This window comes from Odocoileus virginianus, chromosome 2 (genome assembly GCF_023699985.2).
Source record: "Odocoileus virginianus isolate 20LAN1187 ecotype Illinois chromosome 2, Ovbor_1.2, whole genome shotgun sequence".
NCBI classification, from domain to species: Eukaryota; Metazoa; Chordata; class Mammalia; order Artiodactyla; family Cervidae; genus Odocoileus; species Odocoileus virginianus.
In genome coordinates, this window is record NC_069675.1 from 62,768,168 (window position 1) to 62,782,485 (window position 14,318).

Genomic DNA, 14,318 nt, shown 5'->3' on the forward strand with positions numbered 1-14,318 from the left:
CATCTGGCTTTTCCTATGTTTAAGAACACAAATAATATTTTAAATATTTTAGTAGGAAAAATTCAAAATATTGAATAAAAAGCAGATGGAGCCATTTAAAAAAAAAAAGAGAGGGTCGAGGGGGCACTGAGTTTAAAAACTAGATAACATGGGGTAGTCACTACACCCCTGGAGTGGAGGAATAGCCTAATTTCCAAACAGGGGAAAGGCATAGCTGACAAATGAGACAAAATTTCATCCTCCTTGTAATTGTATCACCCACAGCTCACTTAAAAAAAGGACACTTGAGACATGGTTCCATTACAGAACAACATGGATCCTGTGCTTTATCAATTTTCAAGGAACCACCTTGCCTGCAAGCCTTGGCCTCCTCCAATGTGGAGGGGTAGCCGATTGCCAGCCCTGGTCCCACACCACACTATGTTCCCAGAGGTCTCCCATCCTACCACCACCAGGCCGGGACCAGCTGAGGCAGCAGGACATGCTGTTTCGCGTCCAGGATGTGCTCCTTGCTCGCCTGTGTACACTGGAAACCATCTCTGGTCAGTCTCTGCTAACTGAAATCAACTCAGACTTCATTAGCCACTTAGCTGATACTGTTTGGGAGCAAACTAGCTCCTCCTCTATCAAATACAACCTGAGTTAAAATCAACACTACAACATGAAATGGGACATTTAAATAGAAAAGAACCGCCACACACACTCTCCTGCCTTTTAAACTCAGCTTCTTCAACAACAGTGGATGGCTGTCCTGAAGCAGCACTTGACTACCATTGTTTTATGATTTCAGCCCCTTCCATCATTCTGCCAGGGAAGACTTACCAGTCTGCTGCATGACAGATACTTAATGATAGCAAGACCCTCATCATCACCTGTGATTAAAGCTGAAAATGCTCAACGATACATCTTTTAATGATGCTCTCAGAATTGCAGTGTCTGATCTTGGTTGTAAGACATGTCAAAAGCACTTTAACCCGCCCTGGGTTAAGGGCTCACACATCTGTGCTGGTGCTTTTTCAAACAAACAGTTGGTGATTTTTTACTCGCTGCTCCAAATATTCATTCTTCTTTCTATTTGCCTCATAACATAGAAATGAAAGAAGCAAAGAGAGTGTGTCCTCTGGAATCAATTGTAACTACTGCTATTACACAGGTCATTTGGTCCAAACTGAAGCACCCTGCCTAGTTTTTCTATGACTTGACTTTAAGGCAACAGAAAATGGAAAGAGGGGCTCATAAGAAAACAAAGTGCCATCACCAGTATACTCTGGCTATTTCAGGGCCAATCTCAGCCTGTTATCAGACCAGATCCAGAAACCTCCAATGCCTCTTGCTTATTCAAAATACCCTCCTATTTTTAGTGTGGAGATGCTTCTCACAGCAGGAGTTGGCGACTAGCAGATTAAGTGGAAGTTCCTTGTGGCATACCTGCTTGTGTTTTTAAATAAAGAGCATTCAATTGCAGGACTGCTGGTCAGCACATATCCCATCCTTTTATTTAAGAGAGCTAGGCAGTATCACCAAGTTTTCATCTCATCTGACTTCCTCAAGCCATGTAACTACAGGCAGACTAGTGAAATCTTCTGACCCTCAATTTCCCACTGGCCCAATGAGGAACTTAAATTCCCATGATTGTTAAACTTCAAGTTCTGGTTCACTGGGGCTCCTGACTCACAGTATTGCCTAAGGACGAAGAGTATATCTCAAGAGTATATCTCAAGCACGTCCTTTTTTCTCAAAGACAGGGATAATGATATTTTCATCAGGGCAAGTGGCCTAAAGTGAAACATTTTTCAAACTATTGACCCCAGACTATTTGTACTTCAATTAGGTCTTATGGATGTATTGAGGCAGGATGTTCCCCACCCCTGCTCTGCCCCAGAATAAAGCAATTGGAGATTCATTCCCTGTGGACAGAAACTCCAAGATGAGAAAAGCAGGACAGTTCAGGGAGAAGGTTGGGTCCATCCCAGACCGCATATTTCTCATTCCTGAAGTCAGGAGAGCTAGGTAACCACACATGCACAGAAAGGCTCATTGGAGGTCAAAGGGTGATGTTATGTTAAGGGATGTTCTACCCACATGCCTTTGCAATAAAATCCATCTTGGCTAAGAGATGTGTGCACACACATGCAAGGATCCTGAGACAGACCAAATATGGACTGTGAACCAGGCAAATAAAAATGATTGGCTAAAGGATAACCAGAAAAAATACCCTATATAAGTGATCTAAACGGGAAGCCATGAGGGTGCAACTCAGGGACTCTCCCTCGAAGTCTGCCCCTGTGTCTATCCACATGTATTATACCTTTTTCCCTCTTAATACACACTTGACTTGGTTCACTACTTTCCATCCTTCTGGGAATTCTTTTCTGCAAAGCCAAAGGGCCAGGGCTCTTGTCACTGACCATTGGTCTAGTGACTAGGATCTTGTGCTTTCACTGCCCCAACTCAGCCTCAGTCTCCGGCTGGGAACCCAAGCCTGGCTCCAAGCCACTGTAGGCCAAGCCTACCCGAGATCAGCATCATAGTACAGAAATTGCTCCAACAAGGAAGATTGAAATCACTAAGCTAAAGATAGTGACTCAACCAATTAGACTTGACACCTGAGCTCCATAAAGAGAAACTTTTGTTGATATCATGTGTATATTCCCCAAGTTCATCTAATAATTCAGATAGAAGGGGGAAAGTGTGATAATCTGAAACGATATCACTAAGAGTCTGAACTCTCAGTTGTACTTTTGAGGAGTAGTTATAGCAGACATGGGGGGAATACAAGTGAGAGAATTTAGATGTATTGACAAGCACTGCTGGAATCTAGATTTACAGGATGGACATAGACACCTCAAATGACAGTAATTCACTTAAAGCCCTTTACCTTCTCTGGATATACAATGCCCAACAGGGACCTAATTATTCTGAGGAAACCCAAGGCACTATTTTTACTTTTGCTCTTTTTGAAGGTTTTTGTTTTATTTTATGTGTGTGTATGTGGTTTTCTTAGGAGTTATTTTATTTTATTATTATTATTTTGGCCACTCTGCATGGCATGTGGGATCTTAGTTCCCCAACCAGGGATTGAACCTGTGCCTCTGCATTAGAAGCTCAGGGTCTTAAGCACTGGGCCACCAGGGAAGTCCCTATTTAAAGTTCTTTTCCACAAGTACCACTGAATCTTAAATTGCATAGACTCTTGATTCAAAAAGTGACTTTTACAGTATGGAAACTAGCAGACCTTTTAGAATAAACTGGATTTCCAGATAAGACATAAAGCAACAATTGTAGTTGAATTCAGAAATTATTTGTATGGACTAGAGTTTAGACTCTGAAATTACAATAAAGGTAATTATGCCTAAAATTTGGGTAAGAATATATTACTTAGATGACTAAATATCTTAAGATAATGTCATCAAGTGTTAGTGTACACAATGTACTGAATGTTGATATTCCCCCAGAATTCATATGTTGAAACTATTGTGAGAGTATTTGGAGATGGGGCCTTCAGGAAATATTTAGATCCTGAGGGTGGAATCTTCATGAATGGGATCAGTGCCCTTATAGGAAGAGGCCAGATAACTTGCTGGCTTGCTTTCCACAATGTGAGGATGCAAAAGGTACAACAAGAAGTAGGCAGCCCGTAACCTAGAAGAGACCCTCCCCAGAACCCTCCCACACTGGCCCTCTGATCTGAGACTTTCAGCCTCCAAATCAGAGAAATAAATCTCTGCTGTTTATATACTACCTAATTTGTGGTATTCTGTGATAGCAGCCTGAACTAAGATGGGATGTATTTGAGTCTCCTGAAGATAATGTTAAAATGCAGGTTCCGATTCAGCAGGCCAGGGACAAGTCAGAGACTCTGCCTTTTAACAAGCTCCCAGATGAGGCTGACATCACTGCTTATACCCAGACCACACTTTGACCGTAAGTGATCGATTTTTGAAGAACTTGACTGTATCCATTTACCTTCAGAATATTCTAAGGACAACTTGAAATTGAGAATTTGAAAGGTACTTCTATTCCCTACTGGGCTCCAGTTTCATCACTAATTATTAAAAAAAAAAAAAAAAGTCCTGCTAATGTTTCAGCATTATTGTTCTTTGGAATCCAGTCCTTAAAGTCTATAGCTGATAAAAATAAGAAAAACGCTTACTTCACTCTGTATAATGGGCTCTAATTTCATCCATCTCATTAGAACTGATTCAAATGAATTCTTTTTAATGGCTGAGTAATATTCCATGGTGTATATGTACCACAGCTTCCTTATCCATTCGTCTGCTGATGGACATCTAGGTTGCTTCCATGTCCTGGCTATTATAAACAAGTGCTCGGGGCTGGTGCACTGGGAAGACCCAGAGGGATTGGGTGGAGAGGGAGGTGGGAGGGGGGATAGGGATGGGGAATACATGTAAATCCATGGTTGATTCATGTCAATGTATGGCAAAAACCACTACAATATTATAAAGTAATTAGCCTCCAACTAATAAAAATAAATGGAAAAAAAAAGAAAAGGCAAGGCACAAATGTGAACAGGAGTTTCTGTTTCTCCTATGCTTCTTCAATCTCTCCAGCTTAACAGTACACGTAAGTTATGACTTGAGGAATATGGCAGCATTGGATGGGAAGCAGCAGTGAAAACTCAGGTTGCTATCCTGAGAAATGTGTCTTAGGACCCTTCCCCATTAGTCCTTATGAGGAAAGAACTGAGATAATCATATTGGTGAGGACAGCAGGCAAGTTGCATCTTGTGTGTGTGTGTGTGTGTGTGTGCGTGCGTGCTCAGTCATGTCTGACTCTTTGTGAACCCATGGACTGAATGGGATTAGTGGAATCTTCCAGGCAAGAATACTGGAGTCAGTGCCATTTCCTTCTCCAGAGGATCTCTCTGATCCAGGGATTAAACCCATTTCCTGCATGGGCAGGCAGATTCTTTACCACTGTCCTACCTAGAAAGCCCTCCAATCTGTGTACTCAACTTTCAAAGTCATTGCCCAATAGGAAGAGAGAAAGGGTTCATGGTCTGTAGTTGACCTAAAGATAAATGAGATAACATAACTGTGATAGTTAAAGACCATTTAAGACCACCTTGGTTAGTTTCATATGCAGAGCAAAGTGATTCAGTTTTATATGTAGTGGAGGACAGGGAAACCTGACATGCTGCAGTCCATGTGTTCACAGTCAGACACAACTCAGCAACTGAATGACAATATATATGTGTGTGTGTGTATACACACACACACATACACAGGGCTTCCCAGGTCGCACTAATGGTAACGAACCTGCTTGCCAATGCAGAAGGCATAAGAGACAAGGGGTCTATTCCTGGGTCGGGAAGATCCCCGGAGGAGGGCATGGCAACCCACTCCAGTATTCTTGCCTGGAGAATCCCGTGGACAGAGGAGCCTGGCTGGCTACAGTCCCATGGGGTCACAAAGAGTTGGACATGACTTAGCAACTAAATAGCAGTATGTGTGTATGTGTGTGTGTGTGCTTTCCCAGATTCTTTTCCATTATACTTTATTACAAGATATTGAATACAGTTCCCTGTGCTATACAGTAGGTCCTTGTTGCTTATTTTATATGTAGTAAAATGTATTTGTTAATCTCAAACACCTAATTTTTCCCTTCTCCATCCCCTTCCCTTTTGGTAACCATAAGCTTGTTTTATTTGTTTGTCTGTTTCTATTTTGTAAGTTCATCTTATCAATTTTTTTTTTTAGATTCTGCATGTAAGTGCTATCATATGATATTTGTCTTTCTCTGCCTGACTGACTTCACTTAGTATGAAAATCTCTAGGTCCACCTGTGTTTCAGCAAACATTTTTGAGTACTTGTGATGTTCCAGATGCTTTTCTGGGAGCTGGGAACATAGCAGGAATCAAAAAAGACAGAAAATTTTGGCCTTATATTCTAATGAAAGATATCAGACAAAAAAGAAGTACTTAATTTAGAATAAAATTGAAAAATGCTATGGAGATGTTATTCACAATAGCCAAAGGGTGGAAGCAATCCAAGTACTCACTCTGCCCTCTTTGGAGAGCTACGAATGTCAAATAAAATAACAGAGAAAACCACTTTGGGTAACTAACCATTCTAGGGCCTCCCAGGAGATGCAGTGGTAAAGAATCTGCCTGCCAATGTAGGAGACACAAGAGACTCAGTTTCAATTCCTAGGTTGGGAAGATCTCCTGGAGTAGGAAAGGGCAACCCATTCTAGTATTCTTGCCTGGAAAAATCTATGGAAAGAGGAGCCTGGCAGGCTATAGTCCATGGGGTCACAAAAGAGTCAGATATGACTAAGCACAGGTAGGCACACACCCAGGCCCACACAACAAATCATGGGAGTGCAATGAACAATCATGATTGTTGTTATATTCTTTCCACTGTCATTTTGTAACAGAATTCTTCTTCCTCTCTCCAGCCTGGGGAAAGAAAAAAAAAAAAAAAAAAGTCTGCCAAGAGTCTGAGCAAAGGGAGGCTGTAAAGTGAGGTGTGCAGTTTATTTGTCAGGGTCCCTCATGAGGAATTTAAACCCTTTTGAAACATCTGTTGCATTTCAACATAGCAAGTGCAAATAACAGAGAAATAGTAGCATCTGGGTGAGACATGAAAAATATCTGCTCCTATTTTAAAAGAGAGAGAGACGAAGTAAGATGGCTGTATTTCTTAAGCTATAGACTGAGCACAGGATTGCTGGGAATCTCGTTCATCTGCTGCTCAGGTAGCTGTGTGATGAATGTGCCCCTCACATCGCCATCTGCTCCGGAGTCAGCTGGGTTCCAGGGCCCCTTGCTGGCTGGGTCAGCACTTTTCTCTGTGGCGGGTGCTGAGAAGTTGACTTGCTCCGTTTCCCACTCCCTCCTTTGTGCCAGTCTTTGCTTCTAGGAAAGAAGGAAGAAATGGTCCATGAAGTTTCATTTGCCTTGGGAAAAAAAAGAAACCTCTTGGCGATATTGCAGGCTGCGATGCTGGCAGAGGGGAGCAAAGAAGGGAACTGTAGCCAGCCCAGCCCGCTGACTGGAAGAAGCAGAGGAGACGGATGGGGACACAGCACATCTGGACTATTTTAGGGGAAGAAAAAGCCTTAAAAAAAAAAAAATCTAAGCAAAGATTTGTTTATCCCCCTTTCGGAATGAGTTTCCTGGAGCTGTTTGGGGTCTGGCCTGCAGCAGGTGGGCGCAGGGGCAGGGAAAGATGGACCAACTCGCCCCCTCCCACCTGACCCAGATGTCCGCCCCGAAAACTGGACATCAGGACAGGTAGCTGTCATCACAGGAGGAGACGAGCCTGCGGCACTGCAGCCAGAGATGGATGCTGGGGTTCTTCGGGGAGCTCAAGGAGCATGCATCTCGGGCGGGGCATCGGCGTGCTTTTCCTGGTCAATCACAAACTCAGCCCACCCCTGAGTCCTTTTGCCAGACTCTGGGAACCCATGACACGTCCCTTCCCAACAGGCACTAGGACATTTAGGCACACTCCTCAAAGCTCTTAACTTACACAGCAAGGACCGGTAGGACCACCTGGAGCTCATATTATTCTTATTCAGTCATGATTTTTGCTCCACAAATTCTATTTTGAAACCGTACACCGTGCTGAAATTTTATGGTGGCTCTTGAGGTGGTTTATGCTTTTATCACAGATTGTTCCTTTACTTTCTAAAGTTGTCACTGAATTTCCTTCCGTTTCCTCAAACTATAGACAAATGTGTATAAACATAAAACTAGGTAAGTGATGACATCAACTTGGCTTTTTCTAAATTTTAAAGGATGGTAGTTATCTCTTGGTCTTAGGAACCAAAAAATTGGTGCAACTCCAAATAAAAGTAATAAATCTATTCTCTTCCTTCACCCTAGCTACCCTGTTCCTATTAGCAGTACCTATTATAATAACAAGCACTGACACCCCTTGAGTTTTTTTTTCTTCAAAGTAGATGAAATTTAGTCCTTTCCCTTCCCATTCTCTTATTTCTGAAAAAGGGAAAGAGAGAGAGAGAAGGGGAAAGGAAAGAAGGAAGGAAGGAAGAGGGGGTGGGAAAAGTGAACTGGCAATGGTAATACCTCTTTTAAAAGTCAGAAAAACTAAATTCTCCCAATACTTAATAATCCTTTTTCCTCTTTGTAGGGACTGAAGGCTGAGTTATGCAAAAGTGTGACAATTAAAAAAATTCTGAGTCAGGGAAAGTTTACCTTAGCCTGATTTTATGCCTTTAATACACGCTTATATTCTAAGATCTGCATTTAGAAAGGGGTTTTGAGATAGTAAAGAAGTTAGGAAAGCCACGAAATACATTTTTTTCTAAATCATATAAAAAGCACTTCTTTAACTCACAAAGATGTGCAAGTGAAATCCATGGAGGACTTAACTAAGTACTACAGCAGGGCGGCTGCCATGGTAGGTTTCATGGACTGAAGAAAGAAGGATCTACCTGAAAGACTGCATTCCCCCATCCATCTCTACCCACTCCTCCTCACCTTCATCCCTCCCCTGGACCAGGGCAGGAACTTCCCCCAGTTACTGGTGTCTCGTTTCCTTGATTGCTTCCCTACAGTCCACTCCCCTTCAAAAGGTCAATGACCTTTGAAACTACCATCAGAGCACATTAACTCTCTCGCTCAAAACTCTCCAATGCTGCTGCTCAGTCTGAAAATAAAACCCACCCCCCTGGCCCAGGACCTGGCCAGCCCCCCATTCGAATTTCCACCTTAGCTCTCCCAGGCTGTCTCCCCTCCCCCCAGGAAGCAAGGGCACCATGGTGCTTTTGATTTCCTGTTCCTGCTGCAAACCTGCCTTGTTCTATCTTAGAACAGTATCCTTCAAATACCTTGGAGATTCTTTTTGTAACTAAAACTGGAAAAATTGTGCTGCTAGCCCAAGATTTTGGCCATAGGACAGGGATGAACTGTGTAAGAATCAGGTTTCAAGGAACAACGATATAAAAAAAAAAGAAAAGAAACTCGATGAAGCCATATTCTACTCACACACTTCGGAGCTCAACTCACTGAAACCAGCAGTCATGCATTTATTATTTGTGTTTCCCATTTGCCAGAATGAAAGCCCCAGGGAGCAGCAACCTCACCTGTCTCATCCTCTCCCTGCCTAGAACCACACTGGGGACTTAGTGGATACAACATAGCTGAGTGAGAAAATGAGAGGAAAAAATGGACACTCACACATTACAGTTTTACATATTGACTCACAGCTGTTTCATGACAAGGTAGGAGAATGAAGGATACAAATTCTAAGTTGAAAAGAAGTTTCCTCTTTTCCTCTCATTTAAAAGATGCAAAACCAAAAATGGTGACATTTTCAAGCCCTCATGGATCTACCAAAATAAGCCCAACTTCTTGCAAATCCTTTGCAAGATTTGTGGCCTTTGGCACACCCTAACTGACACAAGTTTGAGGCCTTTGGCACAAATCCTTTGCAAAGACTAAGGCCTTTGGCACACCCTAACTGACCATTCAAACAACTCTTCAGTTCAGAAGGAATTGCTTGACCCATGGCGGTGATTTAGCTTTCAGAGAGATTTGCCGAAAGGCCATGTGATGGAGTGGAAGGGTTTTGCAGCAGTATCTGCAATGCTGGCAATTCCTGGATGACTCAAAAAAAAAGCCTGTGAGTCTCAGGTTCCACATCTACAAAAAAGCATAAGATCTGCCTCGACTTTCCTCTTTAGCATCTTTGGAGGTGTTAGATGTCTATCAAACCCTGTGAACTTCCCTGGGGGGGGGGGAGGGGGGAACATAGCATAGGTATGAAGTACATCTACCTTTTTCATGGTCTTACCTGTGTGATTAAGTTAAAATGTGATGTACTCTTATTTCTGCAAGATGTGCTCTTCCTCAAGGAGCACAATAAGATTATTTTTCCTAAAAGTCAATAAATCTGGGAGCAAGACAAAGAGGAATGTAGTTGAGACTCTGGCCTTGTAGAAATCTAGAAGATAATTCCAGCTAAGAACCAGGTTGAAAATGTGGATTCAGTTTCCTGAGTCAGCACTCCATTGTGTATTCTTGTGATTTTGCTTGATTTGATACAAATTCCCAAAACATCCAATTCAGTCCTATTAAAAAGACCATATAAAGACAGACTACAAAAAAAAAGGCTACAAAAAAAAAAAAGGGTCCAGGTGGCTCCCATTGCTGGCATCACTTAGACCTCCTCTTCCTTGTGACCATGTGAACAAGTACATTGTCCAAAACTTATTCTCCTTCCACAGTAAAGCTTAAGTAGACAGTGGTGGCATTCCTTGTTCATTGTCTAACTCACATGCATTCTTCTTTGTTTACAGAACTCTCAATTGTTTTCAAGCAGCAATATACCAGCCCCAAGCAATATACTCACTTGTCCAGTTTCTTAGAAGTTCAAAATACTGATATGATACAGTTCTGGCTAGTGGGATGAAAGTCAAAGTCTATTGGGAGCCTCTGAGACAGGTTTGCTTCTGTGTGAAGGGGTAAATACTAATGGCTCCATCCCTCCCTTACTATCTTGCATAGCCGGCAGTAGATGCAGTGGCCACCTGGTAACCACAGGAAGCTACTCTTGTCTTCTCTTATCTTGACCAGGGCCCTGGTATGGAGGTCATAGCACAAAGGTGAAAGAGTTTGAGTCAGAGATGGCATCCCTGAGCAGCACCTAGTCCTCTTGATGTCTGAGAACAAGGAACATCTATTTATCACTGAAATTAATTCATGCAATAATCATAGTCAAAATTATTACTAAGTGACACAATGACCATATTATCTGAGAGTAGAGAAATTGTTCTATAAATAGAAATAGCCTCCTGGATCATTACAAATGAAGGTTCCCTGAAAGATCCCCCGCTTCCAGGGAAAAATATCCCTAAATCATCTCCACCATTAGTCTCTATTCTTCCTGGTTTAAAAACAGAGATCAGAAATATTCCTTACAGCCTGAATCCTTAGCCCCCAGAGCCTCATTGTTTCCCACCAGCCAATTCCCTCAGCTCTTCCACATCTGCCCTTTGTGATTTTCCATCCATCAGTCATTTGCTTTGTCCACGTTTACAATTTTCCAAACTCTGCCCGTTCCAATTAGATGCCATGGTGGCAGACATAACCCGGCAGCCACAACCTGCAAGGGGCTAACATCAGAGGCAGCAGGATTCCTGCAGGCTCTATTCCCATGTATGCCATCCTGAGTCCAGGACTAGATAATTTCACTCATCTAGAAAATTAAGGTGAATAAGAGAATAGAAAAAACTTGAATGGCATATGGTCTAGCTTCCTGAATTTGTGTGATTATCCATTATCAAATAGCAGGCACTGAGTTATTAAGTCTATTGACAGATGCAATGTAATTTTCCTCAAACAGATAACTGATCCTGGAGCTGATAAGGTCTGACTGTGCAGTGCATACTCCCTCATATTTGGATCAGTCCTCACTTTCTTCATTCACTGCCCCATGTTATCAAATTACTGGTACAAATATATACACAGACACAGAAGTAAAGCAACATAGAAGGCCTTAAATTTATACTCAGGGCTCTCATTTACTTACTTAAAATTTCCTGACTCTGAGCTAACTTTCTAGTCTTTGGAACAAGAAAAATAAAAATAAGTAGGAAAATTACAACATGAAATGTTAAAAAGATATCTGGGTCTGGGAAAGGTTTGAAATAAATTCACAGAAATATGTGAGAATGGGCTCCAAGTTTAGACCATTTTAAAGATTTCAAAGTTTAGAGACAACACTGTTGTGATACTGCTAAATGTGTGAAGGGCTTGCCTTTTCCTTTTATAACCTCTGGCAAGTAGGTTCACATTTCAGTAATAAATCAACACTGAAATGTATCTCAAATTACAAAAGCAAAATAAAGTCATTGGGACAATACCTAATACAAACTGACTGAGAAGATATTTTGGAAACATTTGAAAAACTCTCCTCTGAGTATACACAGGAGGCACTCAAAGGGCAAGCCTGTTTCCAGATTATTTTTCAGAAAAAAATCTTCTTAGCTTTTGAAACCAAAAAGCAAAATCCTTCTTGTCCTACAATATAGCCTCAGACTCTAAGTCAAAACAGTTGTTTTTTCTCTGATTTATCTCCCCAGCTACAATGACTTTGTCCATGCTCTGGGTTCCAAAGTGTTAATGATAACTTAAAAAGAGTATCTAGGTGTTTACTTACCAGATACACACTATTGTATATAAAGTAGATAAACAAGGACCTACGGTATAGCACTGGGAACTATACTCAATATCTTGTAATAAAATGGAAAAGAGTCTGAAAAAGATTTCCTGATGGCTCAGCAGTAAAGAATTCTCCTGCCATTGCAGGAGACATGGGTTTGATCCCTGGGTCCAGAAAATACCTTGGAGAAGGAAATGGCAACCCACTCCAGTATTCTTGCCTGGGAAATCCCATGGACAGAAGAGCTTGATGGACTACAGTCCATGGGGTCACAAACAGTTGAACACAACTTAGGAGCTAAACAACAACAAATACATACATATATATGTATATGTATACATATATATAAATAGAGACGCACATATTCTCTGTATCTATATTTTCTATACCTATATTCTATCTATATTTATATTCTATCTATGTGTGTGTATATATATATATATATATACGACTGACTCACTTTGTGGTACACCTGAAACTGACACTACATTGTAAAACAATTGTACTTCAGCTTTTTTTAAAATGGGTAAATAAATATCCATAAAAATGGGTCTGTGTGTGTGTTAGTCACTCAGCTGTGTCTGGCTCTCTGTGACCCCATAGGCTGTAGCCTGCCAGGCTCCTCTGTCCATGGAATTCTCCAGGCAAGAATACTGGAGTGAATTGCCATTCCCTTCTCCAGGGGAACTTCTGACCCAGGGATTGAACCCTGGTCTCCTAAATTGCAGGAAGATCTTTACCATCTGAGCTACCAGGGCACATTATGATTAGGAATTCAGGAGATTATATCACGGCCCCTTTGGGAGGAAATAACATGCATCGGTGTAGGGGTGGGAATCTAGCTATTTTTGTGAAGATGTAGGTAAGACCCTGTGCCTTCACTGTGGACATTATAGATTGGGGTTGAATTCTTACTGGAAATCAAAATATTTTAGCAGTTCAAATATGTTACTTTTTGCTTGACAATAATTAACTGTGTATTGAACTCCAAAATAAATCATCAATTATATCTGACTATAAGAATATACTCAAATATAAGATCAGATAAGAATATTATTTAAATCTAAACATAAGACCAGAAACTATAAAACTCCTAGAGGAGAACATAGGCAAAGCACTCTCCGACATCAATCATAGCAGGATCCTCTATGACCCACATCCCAGAATATTAGAAACAAAAGCAAAAATAAACAAATGGGACCTAATGAAACTTAAAAGCTTTTGCACAACAAAGGAAACTATAAGCAAGGTGAAAAGACAGCCCTCAGATTGGGAGAAATTTTTTAATCTCAAAAATATACAAGCAACTCCTCCAGCTCAACTCCAGAAAAATAAATGACCCAATCAAAAAATGGGCCAAAGAACTAAACAGACATTTCTCCCAGGAAGACATACAGATGGCTAAAAAACATGAAAAGATGCTCAACATCACTCATTATCAGAGAAATGCAAATCAAAACCACAATGAGGTACCATTACACGCCAGTCAGGATGGCTGCTATCCAAAAGTCTACAAGCAATAAATGCTGGAGAGGGTGTGGAGAAAAGGGAACCCTCTTACACTGTTGGTAGGAATGCAAACTAGTACAGCCACTATGGAAAACAGTGTGGAGATTTTTAAAAAACTGGAAATAGAACTGCCATATGACCCAGCAATCCCACTTCTGGGCATACACACCGAGGAAACCAGATCTGAAAGAGACACATGCACCCCAATGTTCATTGCAGCACTGTTTATCATAGCCAGGACATGGAAGCAACCTAGATGCCCATCAGCAGACGAATGGATGAGGAAGCTGTGGTACATATACACCATGGAATATTACTCAGCCATTAAAAAGAATTCATTTGAATCAGTTCTAATGAGATGGATGAAACTGGAGCCCATTATACAGAGTGAAGTAAGCCAGAAAGATAAAGACCATTACAGTATACTAACACATATATATGGAATTTAGAAAGATGGTAACGATAACCCTATATGCAAAACAGAAAAAGAGACACAGATGTATAGAACAGACTTTTGGACTCTGTGGGAGAAGGCGAGGGTGGGATGTTTCAAGAGAACAGCATCAAAACATGTATATTATCTAGGGTGAAACAGATCACCAGCCCAGGTTGGATGCATGAGACAAGTGCTCGGACCTGGTGCACTGGGAAGA